The sequence below is a fragment of the Schistocerca serialis genome, chromosome 8, assembly GCF_023864345.2.
Source record: "Schistocerca serialis cubense isolate TAMUIC-IGC-003099 chromosome 8, iqSchSeri2.2, whole genome shotgun sequence".
In the NCBI taxonomy this organism is placed as follows: Eukaryota; Metazoa; Arthropoda; class Insecta; order Orthoptera; family Acrididae; genus Schistocerca; species Schistocerca serialis.
In genome coordinates this window covers 272,638,513-272,653,768 of record NC_064645.1, presented here as the reverse complement: position 1 = coordinate 272,653,768, position 15,256 = coordinate 272,638,513, and the positions used below count along the sequence as shown (strand labels likewise).

Here is a 15,256-nt window from a genome sequence, read left to right as displayed (position 1 = left end):
TCATTGGTCAAGGAACCTACCTGACTGCTACACCACATGGGCCATTGAAGCCTCCAAAATGGAACTCATTTCCCTGAACTCCAGGGATGGAAACTTTCTCTCAAACGTATGCCTTTGAAGGCATCACCTAAAAAAGATCCATGATACAGCAATAAGCACCCATATGGCACCATCTTATGCCAACCTATTCATGGACCATCCAAATGAATACTTCCCAACCACTCAGAATCATTGATGACATCTTTGTGATCTGTACTGAGAGTGAGATCCACCTACCCACATTCCTCAAGATCCTCAACACCTTCTCCCCCCATTTGCTTCACCTCGTCCTCCTCTACCCAACAAGCTACCTTCCTCGATGTTGGCCTCCACCTTAAGGATGGCTACTTTAGAACCTCTGTCCACATCATACCTGTCCAACAATACCTCCATTTCGCCAACAGCCATCCATCTCACACCAAAAAGTCCCTTCCACATAGCCTAGCCACCGGTTGTGTCAAATCTGTAGTGACAAGGAGCCTGTTTCCGAACATGGCAAGAGTTGCATTCAGGCCTTTAGAGACCTAAATTATCCTCCCGACCTCATTCAGAATCAGATCTCCCAAGCCCTGTCTCTCCAGTCCCCTATCACCCACACACCATCTAACTTTCACTGTGCCCTTATTTGAGCAATGTCCAACTGACCTCCGCCTCCCGCAGTGGTATTCTGCCACCAACTAAACCTATGTAACATCATTATCCATCCCTACTCTCTCCCCCCCCCCCCCCCCCACCACCCCCCTGCCCCCAACTCCTTGCCTTATGGCTCACATCCCTGCGATAGACCTAGATCGAATATCTGTTCCCTACATCCTCCTACCACCAGTCCTGTCGCAGGCATCTCCTGTTACAGGGCTTAACAACTTGCTGACTTTGAGCATGGGCACTCGGATCTGTTTATGTTCTTGCTCATGAGTAAACCCATTTTTGTGGGTGAGAAGGTAAAATTCTTCACACTGCAGATTGCAATGCAAAGACATTGTTATGTTGCCATTGCTACTATTGGATGGTGCTGTTGTCAAAATTGATTCTCCCCTGTTTCAGAGTTGGCGCCTCTTCCATATTGTCACAACATCATGTGCGTATGCATTGCCCTCACTCCCCACAATGCTGCAACTACTCTACAGACAGAGCATCAGTCATGCTAGGATATAAATCAGGATTCGTAGTGCAACTAAATGGGAAAATTAAAAAGTTTCCCATACCCCAAGCTTCAAGTAACTAATCTGTGGTGCAACAGGGAATATTAAGTCATTATAGATTTATACAATAATTTTCCCCAGGATCAATTTCCTCATTTAAATAAGTCTCCATACATCCTGCACCCTGTTCCTCATGACAATGGACGGAGAGCAGTACTCACTGCTTGCAGGTCTGCACTCACCATCTGCTCGCAGAGCACATTTGCGGAAGCCTTGTCGTATCCATCAAAGACAGGGCTACCTGTGAAAGAACCAAGTCATCTACAAAGGCAGCTGCAACCACTGTGCTGCTTTCTATAAGGGCATGACAATTACAAGCTGTCTACCTGCATGAATGGAAACCGCCAAGCTGTGGCCAAGAGACAGCTAGACCACCCAGTTGTTGAGCAAGCTGTCCAACAGGACATGCTTCACTTCAGTGACTGCTTCACAGCCTGCAACATCTGGATCCATTCTTCCCAACACTAGCTTTTCTGAACCATGCACTGAGAACTCTCCCTACAACATATCCTTTGTTCCTGCAATCCCTCTGGACTCAACCTTCGTTAGTCCCATCATTCACCTGTCTATCCTCTTCCCTGCTCCCACTCCAGCAATACAGCCCCTTCTCTTCTGCTAATGCACCCAATAGTCTTTTCCCCTTCTTTTCTCTCCCCTCTTCCTCTTCTGCTCCCCACACACCCACACACCACACCACCCCTCCCCAGCACAGCATCCTGACCATGTGCTTCCTTCTTTAAATATCATTAGTCTTCCGACTGGTTTGATGCGGCCCACCATGATTTCCTCTCCTGTACTAACCTCTTCATCTCAGATTAACACTTGCAACATAACCTCAATAATTTGCTGTATGTGTTACCACCCCCCCCCCCCCCCCACACACACACACACACACACCTTCATACCGCTTCCCCATCTGCTTAAGTCGGATGCAGTTCCAGTCCGCAGTAACGCCATAGAGGTTGGAGACTGTGGTCATGTGTGTGTGTGTAAGTTGTATTTTGTGAATGTGTGTGTACTTTCTATATCCAAAGGATGCCTTTAGGCCAAAAGCTTAAATTGTTAGTAGTCTTTTAACTGTGCCTGTCTGCAACTCAGTGTCTTCTCTATGTGATGAGTAGCAATCTCTCATTTTCATAATACTGTTGTTATTCCATCCTGGACTTTCCATTGTTCAGAATGAGACTGACGGGATGTGCAAACTGGCAAAGCAGGACTGGCTAGAGGAGAAATGGGAGGTTGTGGAAACATGAATGACTAGGGGAAGATAGATACTGCTTATATGAAAGTTAAAGAGACCTTCGAAGAAATGAGAAGTAACTATGAATATCACGAGCTCACATGGCAAACCAGTACTAAGAAAGAAAGCTGAAAGATGGAAGTAATTTATAGAAGAGCTATACAAGGGAAATGAAGGAAAGAGGCAGTAAAGGAAAATAAGACAGGAGATAAGTACTGCAACAAGAATTTAACACAGCTCTGAAAGCCCTGAGTTGAAAAAAGTCTGCAAGAGTTGATGGCAGGCCCCCAGAATTGCTGGGATCCTTGAAACAGCCAGCCATGACAAAACTATTCCACTTGGTATGCAAGACAGTGAAACACATTCAAGACTTAAAGAAGGCAGGTGCCGAAAGCTGTGAATATTACCAGTCCATAGTTTAATGAGTCATGGTTGCAAAATACTGACATAAATTATATACAAAGAATGGAAAAATTGGGAAATGTTGTCCTTGGCAAAGATCAGCTTCAGTTCCTGACAAATGTAGAAGCACACAAAGCTATTCTAAAGGCAAACTTATGTTTGTAGCATTTGGAGATTTAGGTGCTTTCGACAAGGCTCTCTAAAATATGCGCTTTGAAATTCTGAAGGCATCAGAGGCAAATAAAAGAGCAAAAAGTTATCTACAACTTTTAAAGAAACTTGACTGCAGTTATGTAAGTCAAAGGACATGAAACTGAAGCAGCAGATGAGGAGGGAGTGATACAAGGTTGTAACCTCTTCCTGATGTTATTCAATATGGAAAGAAAAATTAACATTCAGGGAGAAAAAATAAAAAATTTCAGGTTTGCGGGTGACATTGTAATTTTGTCAGAGATAGCAAAGGAGTTGGAAGAGCTGTTGAACAGAGTGGATAGTGTCCTAAAAGAGGTTATAAGATGAATACCAATAAAAGTAAAATGAGGGTAACAGAATGTAGTCGAATTAAATCAGGTGATGATGAAATATTTATGTTAGGAAATGAGACAAAAAATAGTCGACGAGCTTCGCTATTTTGGCAGCAAAATAACTGATGATAGTGGAAGTAGAGAGAGATAAAATGCAGACTGGCAATAGCAAGAAAAGCATTTCTGAAGAAGAGAAATTTGTTAACATCCAATATAAATGTAAGATTATTTATAAATGTTATGCTACAGAAGAATGTGGAGAATTTGATAGATTGAATAAGAGGAGGTATGGAATTACAACAAATAAGACAGTCACCTTCTGTATATCAAAGCTGTAAATTAGCCCGCAGGCCCCACCAGAGGCACTCTTGATTCAGCATCAGCAGTTGTTTTGTTTAATGATGCATCATGTGATGAAAGAGTGAGAACTTCTTTGTCTTCCTGAAGACAGATGTCACATTGCATTCATTAATTTTTAAAGCAAAAATTCTAAAGAAGATTGTTTTCTATGCTGCGAGAAATTGTCCGTACCAACTGTGTAGTGTCCACAAATCTATTGTGGCATGCTGAAGAGAATTGCTTCCATGCTGTTCATTTCACCATTTGTGAAGTCTGTATCGACAGAACAGTGACTTTTAATACAATTTACAACACTCATTGTCTTGCTTCTTATCAAAACAAATCTCATATTATTTAGGGTTAGAATGCCAATAAAGCTGTGTGCTATAACGGCTGATTACTTGAACACTCGCATAAGTTGTTCCGGCAACTGGTGATCCCAATATGATAAAGCTTACAGATACTACAAGAAGAAATACAGTTGTGACTGACCACAGAGTTTTCAAACTACTAAACTGCAAGACTCCATGGTCACTGTAGGTCTGACAGTGTCATGATTTGCCATGTGATTACTGCCATTCTGGACTCACAATCCAGCTCTCTAGTTTTCACAGAAAGAATCACAGATTGCATGAAGTTTGCTCTAGTGGTCAGTCAGCTCAACCACCACTATGTGGCCAAAGTTTAAGATGTCATCACAGCACATTCTGCACTAGATTCATAGTAGAAGCTTAAGACAGAGTCAAGTGTTAATGCAAGAAGACATCACAGACAGGAAGACGTCGCAGTACCTGACGCTCTTATGTAGTAAAATTGACGTGGAAATGGTACTTGACATGTTACTATACACTCTCTGACGTAGCCATCTTCTGGCTCATGTTAAAGCCATAATGGCATCTCAGACGGAAATGGCCTTAGATGTTGCCACAGATCTGGCTGAAAGGATTCAAGATGCAATCATGCCACCATCAATCAGTACTTTAGCAACGCCATGCAACAGAGCCTCTTTATCGACAGTGATGTGGGCAGAATATGATTGCCTGTCCGACAAGGTGGACATTCTGGCTAGCCAAATGAGTAACTGGTGGCTTCAAGCAGTTTCAGCAAGGATCGAGGTTATTACTGTACAAAATTCTGCAGTTGTTCCAGAATGAACTTGTTGGTTCTAAGGCAGAGATCAGTCACCTACGACACCAGAAATTTGGGAATCAGGCACATAAGTGCACCTCACCTTGCACCTATCTAAACAGCAGCAGTAGTTGTACATAGGTGCATATGACTGATAAACAGTCTCACAGCATCTCTATAATGAGCTATTCAAAAATAAGGAACAGATTTCAGACATTTATTGCTTCCAAACTACAAAAGATAGAAATACAATTCCATTGTTCGGAAAGAGAAAAGTTCAAATTTTTAGCATTCAGTTTGAGCACCATCACAAATATCAAAATAGTGGCTCATTTCCTGCCACACACAAAGCAACTAGTCTCTTGTTATCGAATTCACAGCTTCAGCAACGCAATGTCACAGACTATCAAAAGCATCAGGCATATGGGGAGATAAAAATGCAGTCTTTTACACAACCCCACAGATAAGTCACAAGGAGTGAGGTCTGGAGATTTGGGAGGTCACTGTGATGAAGTTCATCTTCTGCTCTTCCTCTTCCAATCCAATGTCCTAGAATAGCGTCATTCAGGTAACGTCGGACATGCTTGGAGAATTTCTGCTCCTCCTCTTTCTTGGGGATGCTGACTTTTTACAGGCGACATCTGCCCCACTCACCGGGGTTGTGAGAACCTCTTTACTGCAGCTCTCACTAGATCCAAGCCTAAGGGGAATTCACCTATCCAGATGAGATGAGCTCTGCTTTTAATGAGCAAAGCAAAGCCTAGAAAATGCTGTACTCCAAGCATACCCTGCACTGGATGCACCACTCGCATTAGTAGTTGATGCCAGTCAGACAGCTACTGGTGCTGTGCTGCAGCAACAATTCGATGGTACTTGGCAAACACTTGCCTTTTTCTGGCAAAAGATCTCCACTTCTCAATGGAAATAGTGTGTGTATTATAGTGAGATTTTGTCTGTGTATGAAGCAATCATATACTTTTAACCACAGGTGGAGGCCAGACAATTTGCGGTCTTTAACAATCACAAGCTACTTATCTATACCTTCAGACAGAAAAATAACATATGTTCACCACAGCAGTACAACCACCTGCAATTTATTACTCAATTCAGCACTGATATCTGCCACATTTATGGCATAAACAATGTGGTTACTGACTGTCTGTCCTGGGTTTACAGTGTGACAAATTTTGTTGGTTTTACTTGGTTCATAAAGGAAAGGATTCTGATGAGCAACTTCAGAAGCTACTGCACGATGTATTGTCCAGCCTTCAATTACAACTTGTCATGTTTCTGGTTTTGATGTCAAACTACAGTCTGACATTTCCAGTGGAAGGTCTCCCCTGTTTCTGTCACATTGTTCTGCAGATGTGCTTTCAATAGCTTCCACAGCCTATATCACTCTGGAATCAGAGCATCGACTCACCTGGTGTCAACATGTTTTGTCTGGCCTGGTTTCCAGAAGAATTGTGATGAGTAGGCTTGTGCATGCATTCAGTTTCAGCGCAGTAAAATAGCTCATCACGTCTGTTTGCCCACTGGAGAATTTCCTGATAAGACAACGTATTTTGTGCCTGTGTATACTGATGTTGGTGTCCACTTCCTATTTCCAATGGTCACCATTATCTATTGACTATCACTGATTGTTTTATCCTTTGGCCAGAAGCTATATGAGCTAACAACATATTGGCAGAGATGCTGGCCCTCATTTTCATTTCAAATTGGGTTTCTCACACTGGTTACCTGCTGCACATTACTGCAGTCAGTGGCCAACAATTCAAGTCAGCAAATTCTGTAGTGCTCTCCATCACCAGACTACCAGTTATCTCCAGGGGAGAGTCTGTTGATGACTCAATGCCCATACTACTCAGCAAATTGTTACCTTTACTCTTAAATCAACTGCAAACAATATTCAGGCTCATCGTAAAATGCTGTTTAAACAGTTGGGGATTCTAACTGAACCATCTGTTTGCATCTGTCAATCCACTACGCATATTAAGGAAAGTAAATATTACACTAATAGCTCTATTCGTGAGTGTGGAACATGAACCAGACTCAACTTATACATACTGAGAAATCAAACTGCACAATAAATTGCACACAGAAATGAAAGAGATAGCAAAAATCAGTTTGTTTTAAGACAATTACAGCTTTCTTCTTGACTAATATGCATAATACAAGGAAGGATTACTCAAATAACACATCATATAGAATGATGATAAAGCTTTTGATAACAGTTTAACAATCAAACTTCTCTGTCATTCACAACATACTTTTAGACTGCAATGCACTTTACTGCAAATTTGTAAACCCAGCACCTGCGATGAAAGGTCCTTATCATCTTTCAGCTTCCCGATCTCATTATTTCCTAAATATGTAGAGATTATGACTCAGTTTTTCAAACTAACAAATGGGAACAAATAATGAATGTAATGGAGAAGTAGGAGTATCCTCATGGTCTTGATGTCAGCTGAAGGAATTGTGTGGGAGTGTACAATGTGAGCAGTGACTCATAATGAGCTATGAATTAATATAACATTAATTTTGGAATGTCAGCAATGAGTCATGATGTGCTGTCAATAAATAGTGAATAATTACTTTTGGGATTAACTAGACATATAAAGAATTATATTCCTGCAGATTTGTTAACTTCTATTGTTAGTTAACCTGACATGTCTAATATCATTGTAAAATGATCTGTGGCTGAAAAAAACAACTAATTTTTGTTAATGTTGTTGTGGTCTTCAGTCCAGAGACTGGTTTGATGCAGCTCTCCATTCTACCCAATACTGTGCAAGCTGCTTCATCTCGTGCCTATTGCAACCAACATCCTTCCAAATCTGCTTAGTGCATTCATCTCTTGGTCTCCCTCTACGATTTTTACCCTCCACACTGGCCTCCAATACTAAATTGGTGATCCCTTGATGCCTCAGAACATGTCCTACCAACCAATCCCTTTTTCTAGTCAAGTTGTGCCAAAAATTCCTCTTCTACCCAATTCTATTCAGTACCTCCTCATTAGTTACATGATCTATCCATATAATCTTCAGCATTCTTCTGTAGCACCACATTTTGAAAGCCTCTTTTCTCTTCTTGTTTAAACTACTTATCGTCAATGTTTCACTTCCATACATGGCTACACTCCATACAAATACTTTGAGAAAAGACTTCCTGAAACTTAAATCTATACTTGATGTTAACAAATTTCTCTTCTTCAGAAATGCTTTTCTTGCCATTGCCAGTCTACATTTTACATCCTCTCTACTTTGGCCATCATCAGATATTTTGCTTCCCAAATAGCAAAACTCATCTACTACTTTAAGTGTCTCATTTCCTATCCCCTCAGCATCACCTGATTTAATTCGACTACATTCCATTATCCTCATTTTGCTTTTGTTGATGTTCATCTTATATGCTCCTTCCAAGATACTGTCCACTCCGTTTAATTGCTCTTCCAGGTCCTTTGCTGTCTCTGACAGAATTACCATGTCATCGGTCAAACCTCAAAGTTTTAATTTCTTCTCCATGGATTTTAATTCCTACTCCAAATTTTTCTTTTGTTTCCTTTACTGCTTGCTCATTATACACACGGAATAACACTGGGGATAGGCTACATCCCTGTCTCACTCCCTTCTTAACCACTGCTTCCCTTTCATGCCCTTTGACTCTTATAACTGCCATCGTGTTTCTGTACAAATTGTAAATAGCCTTTGTAAGGTCTCTTGCAGGGGTCTCTCCACGATATTTTCAGAAATTTTTTATAAATTATAGAACTCAGTACATATCTCGAAATATCTCTTCTTATCTTACCGATTCCTAAACTTTAATATACAATGATTATCAATGCAAAGTAGTTTCAAGCCCTATTATTCCTTGGAGCATGCATTTACTCCATGGAAAAGCTTCTCTGCTATCTATGTTTTCTCTTATGAAAAGAAGGATTGAGATCTTGCGGATTAGCCAGGAAAGAAGGAAGATGTATATGTATGTATTGTTGAGCTAGTCGCCATCTTGATGAGATTCTGTATGAGAAGGAATTTAATACATGAACTAAATAAAAGTAAGTGTGTTCGCGTATTATTTAACTGATTATTATTGACAGTGTCTGCTTACTACACTGTGTTGCACGGCATCAGTGGGGAACGTCTGATTTACACTGGACGAACCTGCCGTTTTGTATGCTCAAGATATCCAGTTTATTACTTCCAATAAATAGGCTAACACGGTCTTACCAGCATATCTCCGGTCTTCCCCATGTGATCACCGAAAGTTAATAATTATTACAAATGTTTTTAGGAGATTGACTGACTATTTTCGTCGCACCGAGACTTCAAAATTGCTTCACTGCCTTATGGAATTTAAGTTAAGCTCAATTTAATCAGGATAGAACAGTATTGAACTGTGTGAATGTGATAAGCCTGCTTTGTGAATGACAATTCCCTTAATATATGCACGTTTTTTACTATCCTGGTCAGTGAAGCTAAATCAGGCCAGCGTGAGAGAGGTTTTTAAATATTAGATCCCACAAAAATATTAAACCTTTCATTCCCTGTATTTGACCCCTGCCACATTCAGAATTTGAAAGAGAATATTCCAGTCAACATTGTCAAAAACTTTCTCTACGACTACAAATGCTAGACACATAGGTTTGCCTTTCCTTAATCTATCTTCTAAGACAAGTCATAGGGTCAGTATTGCCTCAAGTGTTCCAACATTTCTATGGAATCAAACTGGTCTACTCCAAGGTTGGCTTCTAGCAGTTTTTCCATTTGTTTGTAAAGAATTCGCGTTAGTATTTTGCAGCTGTGGCTTATTAAACTGATTGTTCGGTAATTTTCACATCTGTCAACACCTGCTTTCTTTGGGATAGGAATTATTATATTCTACTTGAAGTCTGAGGGTATTTCGCCAGATTCATACATCTTGCTCACCAGATGGTAGAGTTTTGTCAGGACTGGCTCTCCCACGGCCGTCAGTAGTTCCAATGGAATATTGTCTACTCCTGGGGCCTTGTTTCAACTCAGGTCTTTCAGTGCTCTGTCAAACTCTTCACGCAGCATCATATCTCCCATTTCATCTTCATCTACATCCTCTTCCTTTGCCATAATACTGCCCTCAAGTAGATCACCCTTGTATAGTCCCTCTATCTATGTACTCCTTCCACCTTTCTGCTTTCCCTTCTTTACTTAGAACTGAGCTCTTGATATTCATACAAGTGGTTCTCTTTTCTCCAAATTTTCCTTTGGGCAGTATCTATTTTACTCCTAGTGATTCATGCCTCTACATCCTTACATTTGTTGTCTAGCCATCCCTGTTTAGCCACTTTACACTTCCTGTTGATCTCATTTTTGAGGCGTTTGTATTCCTTTTTGTATGCTTCATTTACTGCATTTTTATATTTTCTCCTTTCAGCAATTAAATTCAGTATCTCTTCTGTTACCCAAAGATTTCTACTAGCCCTCATATTTTTATCTACTTTATCCTTTGCTGCCTTCACTATTTCATCTCTCAAAGCTACCCATTCTTCTCCTACTGTATTTCTTTCCCCCATTCTTGTCAATCGTTCCCTAACGCTCTCTCTGAAACTCTCTACAACCTCTGCTTCTCTCAGTTTATCCAGGTCCCATTTCCTTAAATTCCTACCTTTTTTCCGTTTCTTCAGTTTTAGTCCACAGTTCATAACCAATAATTTGTGGCCAGAGTCCACATCTGCCCCTGGAAATGTCTTACAATTTAAAAACTGGTTCCTAAATCTCTGTCTTACCATTATATAATCTATCTGAAACCTTCCAGTGTCTCCAGGCCTCTTCCACAGATACAACCTTCTTTCAAGGTTCTTAAAACAAGTTTTAGCCATGATTAAGTTATGCCCTGTGCAAAATTCCACCAGACAGCTTCCTCCTTCATTCCTTACCCCCATTCCATATTCACCTACTAGTTTTCCTACTCTTCCTTTTCCTACTATCCAATTCCAGTGACTCATGACTATTGAATTTTCATCTCCCCTCACTATATGAATGATTTCTTTTATCTCTTCATACATTTCTTCAATCTCTTCATCACATGCGGAGCTATTTGGCATGTAAACTTGTACTACTGTGGTGGGTGTGGGCTTCGTGTCTATCTTGGCTACAATAATGCGGTCACTATGGTGTTTGTAGTAGCTCACCCACCCTCCTAGTTTTTATTCATTATTAAACTTACTCCTGTATTACCCCTATATGATTTTGAATTTATAACACTGTATTCACCTGACCAAAAGTCTTGTTCCTCCTGCCACTGAAATTCAGTAATTCCCACTATATTTAACTTTAACCTATCCATTCCCCTTTTTAAATTTTCTAACCTACCTGCCCGTTTAAGAGATCTGATATTCCACGTTCCAATCCGTAGAACGCAAGTTTTGTTTCTCCTGATAACGACGTCCTCCTGAGTAGTCCCAGCCTGGAGATCCGAATGGGGGACTACTTTACCTCCGGAATATTTTATCCAAGAGGACGTCATCATCATTTAACCACCCAGTAAACCTGCATGCCCTTGTGAAAAATTACAGCTGTAGTTTCACCTTGCTTTCAGCCGTTCACAGTACCAGCACAGCAAGGCCGTTTTTGTTAATGTCACAAGGCCAGATCAGTCAATCATCCATACTGTTGCCCCTGCAACTACTGAAAAGGCTGCTGCCCCTCTTCAGGAACCACAAGTTTGTCTGGCCTCTCAACAGATACCCCTTCGTTGTGGTTGCATCTACGGTACGGCTATTTGTATCGCTGAGACGCGCAAGCCTCCCCACAAGTGGCACGGTCCATGGTTCATGGGCGGGAAACAAATAATTACCGAACAATATCTCTCATCAAGGAATGTTACCAAAACAGACGTGTTTAAATGATTCATTGCCAGGTCAAATTAGTTTTCTGGTAATCCAGTAAAAGGATTCAGGTTTAATAAATAGAGCCAAGCCTTTTATTCTAGTGATAAGGTGATTGTCTGGAAACCAGAAGGTCACAGAATCGAGTACTGATTGGAGCACAGATTGTTCCAGTTTGCTTTTAACATAGCCGTCACCTCTCAACAATGTGAAGGTTCACTAGGAATGATGTGTGGTTCAGATTCCACATTAAACTGTATGTCCCATTTCCCAGAAGTATTATTGGGGTAGGTTAGGGGCACACAAGTAGCCACAGTGATGTTCAATTGAAATATTATTAATGGAGAGAATATTATTAATGGAGACTGGTTACAGCTACCACCACTGTGAGGCAGCAACATAATATCTCACATTATTCAAAGCATACAGTAGTTGAAATTCAGGTTTGCAAAGTCTTCTCACTTGAAAACATAAAATGTGTAAGTTTGATATAAATGAGCAACATCCACCAAGTGTTGATTATATGCTACTTTATTACTAATATGTTTGAGCCTCTTCAGATGAAAGTATGATATGACAAATCATAGTTTGTTTATGGCTGGAAGCTAGTATGATGTGTAAATTGACTGCTTCTGGCCACAGCCCATCCAGAGGGAGAGGTACCTCAACAGAGAGGAAAAAGAAATGCACTGAATTGTATTCAGTAGAGTCTTCTTGTAGACTGTATTGTGCTCAGAAGTGCACTGAAGATATTGTGTATTACTGCTTCACTAAAAGATCACCGAGTTAAATTAAGATGTGCATTACATTACATTATACACATCAAAAAAAGTTTTGCATCGCCCCGGTTCCCAGAACTCCTGAAGGTAGATGTTGACTGTGGATATTGTATCACAGACACAGTCCCTTTGACTGTTCAGAGATGTCACTAAACCCGTACAAAGATGTAAACAACCATGCATGAGCAGCGCCGATTAGACAGAGGGGGTCTGACAGCTGATCAGTTCCAGTCACTCCACCAGGAAGGACGTATACGGCTAGTGATGTTTGTAGTTCAACCATGCCTAGATGGTCAATAACGCAGTTCGATCGCATCTGCATTGTTACTTTTTGTCAGGAAGGGCTCTCAACAAGGGAAGTGTTCAGGCATCTCAGAGCATGTTGTTCAGACATGGAGGACATATAGAGAGACGGGAACTGTCGATGACATGCATCGCTCAGGCCGCCTAAGGGCTACTACTGCAGTGGATGACCACTACCTACGGATTATGGCTCGGAGGAACCCTGACAGGAACGCCACCATGTTGAATAATGCTTTTCATGCAGCCACAGGACATCATGAGGGCTACTACTGCAGTGGATGACCGCTACCTACAGATTATGGCTTGGAGGAACCCTGATAGCAACGCCACTATGTTGAATAATGCTTTCCATGCAGCCACAGGACATCATGTTATGATACAAACTGTGCGCAATAGGCTACATGATGTGCAACTTCACTCCCAACGTCCATGACAAGGTCCATCTTTGCAACCACGACACCATGCAGTGCAGTAAAGATGGGCCCACCAACATGCTGAATGGACTGCTCGGAGGCAACCCGGTCAGGCTGAATGCCTTAGACTCACCATCCAGCGAATGCAGCAAGGTGGAAGTTCCCTTATGTTTTAGGGTGGCATTACGTGAAGCCGATGTATGCCGTTGGTGGTCATAGAAGGCACCGTAATGGCTGTACGATACGTGAATGCCATCCTCTGACCGATAGTGTAACCATTTCAGCAGCATATTGGCGAGGCATTTGTCTTCATGGATGTAAATTTGCACCACCATCATGCAAATCTTGTGAATGACTTCATTCAGGATAATGACATCGCTCGACTAGAGTGGCCAGCATGTTCTCCAGACATAAACCCTATCAAACATGCCTGGGAAAGATTGAAAAGGGCTGTTCATGGACGACGTGACCCATCAACCACTCTGAGTGTCGAATCACCATTGAAGAGTGTGACAATCTGGACCAACAGTGCCTTGATGAACTTGTGGATAGTATGCCATGATAAATACAGGCGTGCATCAATGCAGGAGGACGTGCTATTGGATATTAGAGGTACTGGTGTGTACAGCAATCTGGACCACCAGCTCTGGCGGTCTCACTGTATGGTGATATGACATGCAATGTGCGGTTTTCATGAGCAATAAAAAGGGCGGAAACGATGTTTATGTTGATCTCTATTCCAATTTTCTTTACAGCTTCCAGAACTCTTGGAACCGAGGTGATGCAAAACTATTTTTGATGTGTGTGTAATACAAAGCTCACCTCCACAGCTGAGTGGTCAGCATCGCTGACTGTCGTGCAGAGGACACAGATTTGATTCCTGGTACAGCCAGGAATTTTTCCTTGGTGGGAGGAATGGGAAAGGGTCCACTCAGCCTCATGAAGCCAATTGAGGAGCTATTTCAATGAGAAATAGTAGCTCTAAGGTCTGCAAAACTGATAAAGCCTGAGAGAATGGTGTGCTGACACCACAGGCCTCCATACCCCATTCATATGATGCAACTGGCTGAGGGTAACATGATGGTCAGTCAGTCCTGACTAGTCCTTATGAAGCCACAATGGCAGAGGTTTATTTCTTTATTACATTTTGTACATAACACAAGTGAAAAAACTCTGCCATTGCCAGTCCCAAGCACAGGGCCTCATCTCACAAGTGATGAGGTAGGAGGAAAGAAAGGAGTAACAACCTCATTAAGAAATCCTGGGTCCATCTGGCTCTGGAGGACAGTAGCAGCCTGTGAGGGCTTCTGCCAAGGGTTACAGGTGAAACACCAACACCCAGACACGTCTGCGTGGTAGCAACCTGTACTCTGGTCAGCAACTGTTGGTTCTGTGAGCTCAGCTGTGATTGAATCTTCTGGAACTCAAAACTCCAGTACAGTTATGTGAGATCCTTTGGGATTTCATTACCAAAACCAAATTAGAGCGTCTAAAAACCGTCAAGACTAAAAGAATTTTATATGAAAACACTCAACACAAACACACTACTCAAACCAGGTAAACTGAAACAACTGACAAACACCATGGATCAATCTCGTATCAAAATTCTAGCAATTCAGGTAGCACAATTCTCAAATGAGAACCACTTTAACTCGAAAACCAATACAAAATATTAGAGAAAATCAGCCATAATCTTTCCACGAAGAAATCTTAAACTCTTTGAAAATGGATTTGTAGTGCACAAATTGATACTGGACTCTGACATAGATTTTCCTTCAAAATCAGAAAAAATATCAACACTCATGATACAATCCAGGAATAAAGCCTTATGCTCTAATCAATGCACAGGCTGCCACATATAACTACAACAAGAAAAGCCCAGAGATGATAGATGATTTCTGGGAAGACCTGGATGAAAACACCAACAAAATCCCCAAAAAGCACGTGAAAGTGGTATTGGGTGATTTTAATGCCCATTTATGCAGGGAAAGAGAATTCAAATACACAACTGGAAAACACACAGCC

At 41.3% G+C, this 15,256-nt stretch overlaps 1 protein-coding gene across 3 annotated transcripts in view; it reads right to left on the bottom strand.

Moving 5' to 3' along the window:
- LOC126416784 (reticulon-4-interacting protein 1 homolog, mitochondrial-like) overlaps positions 1-15,256 on the bottom strand; it is a 172,061-nt gene that overhangs the window by 70,623 nt on the left and 86,182 nt on the right. The gene's annotated exons all lie outside the window — the stretch shown is intronic.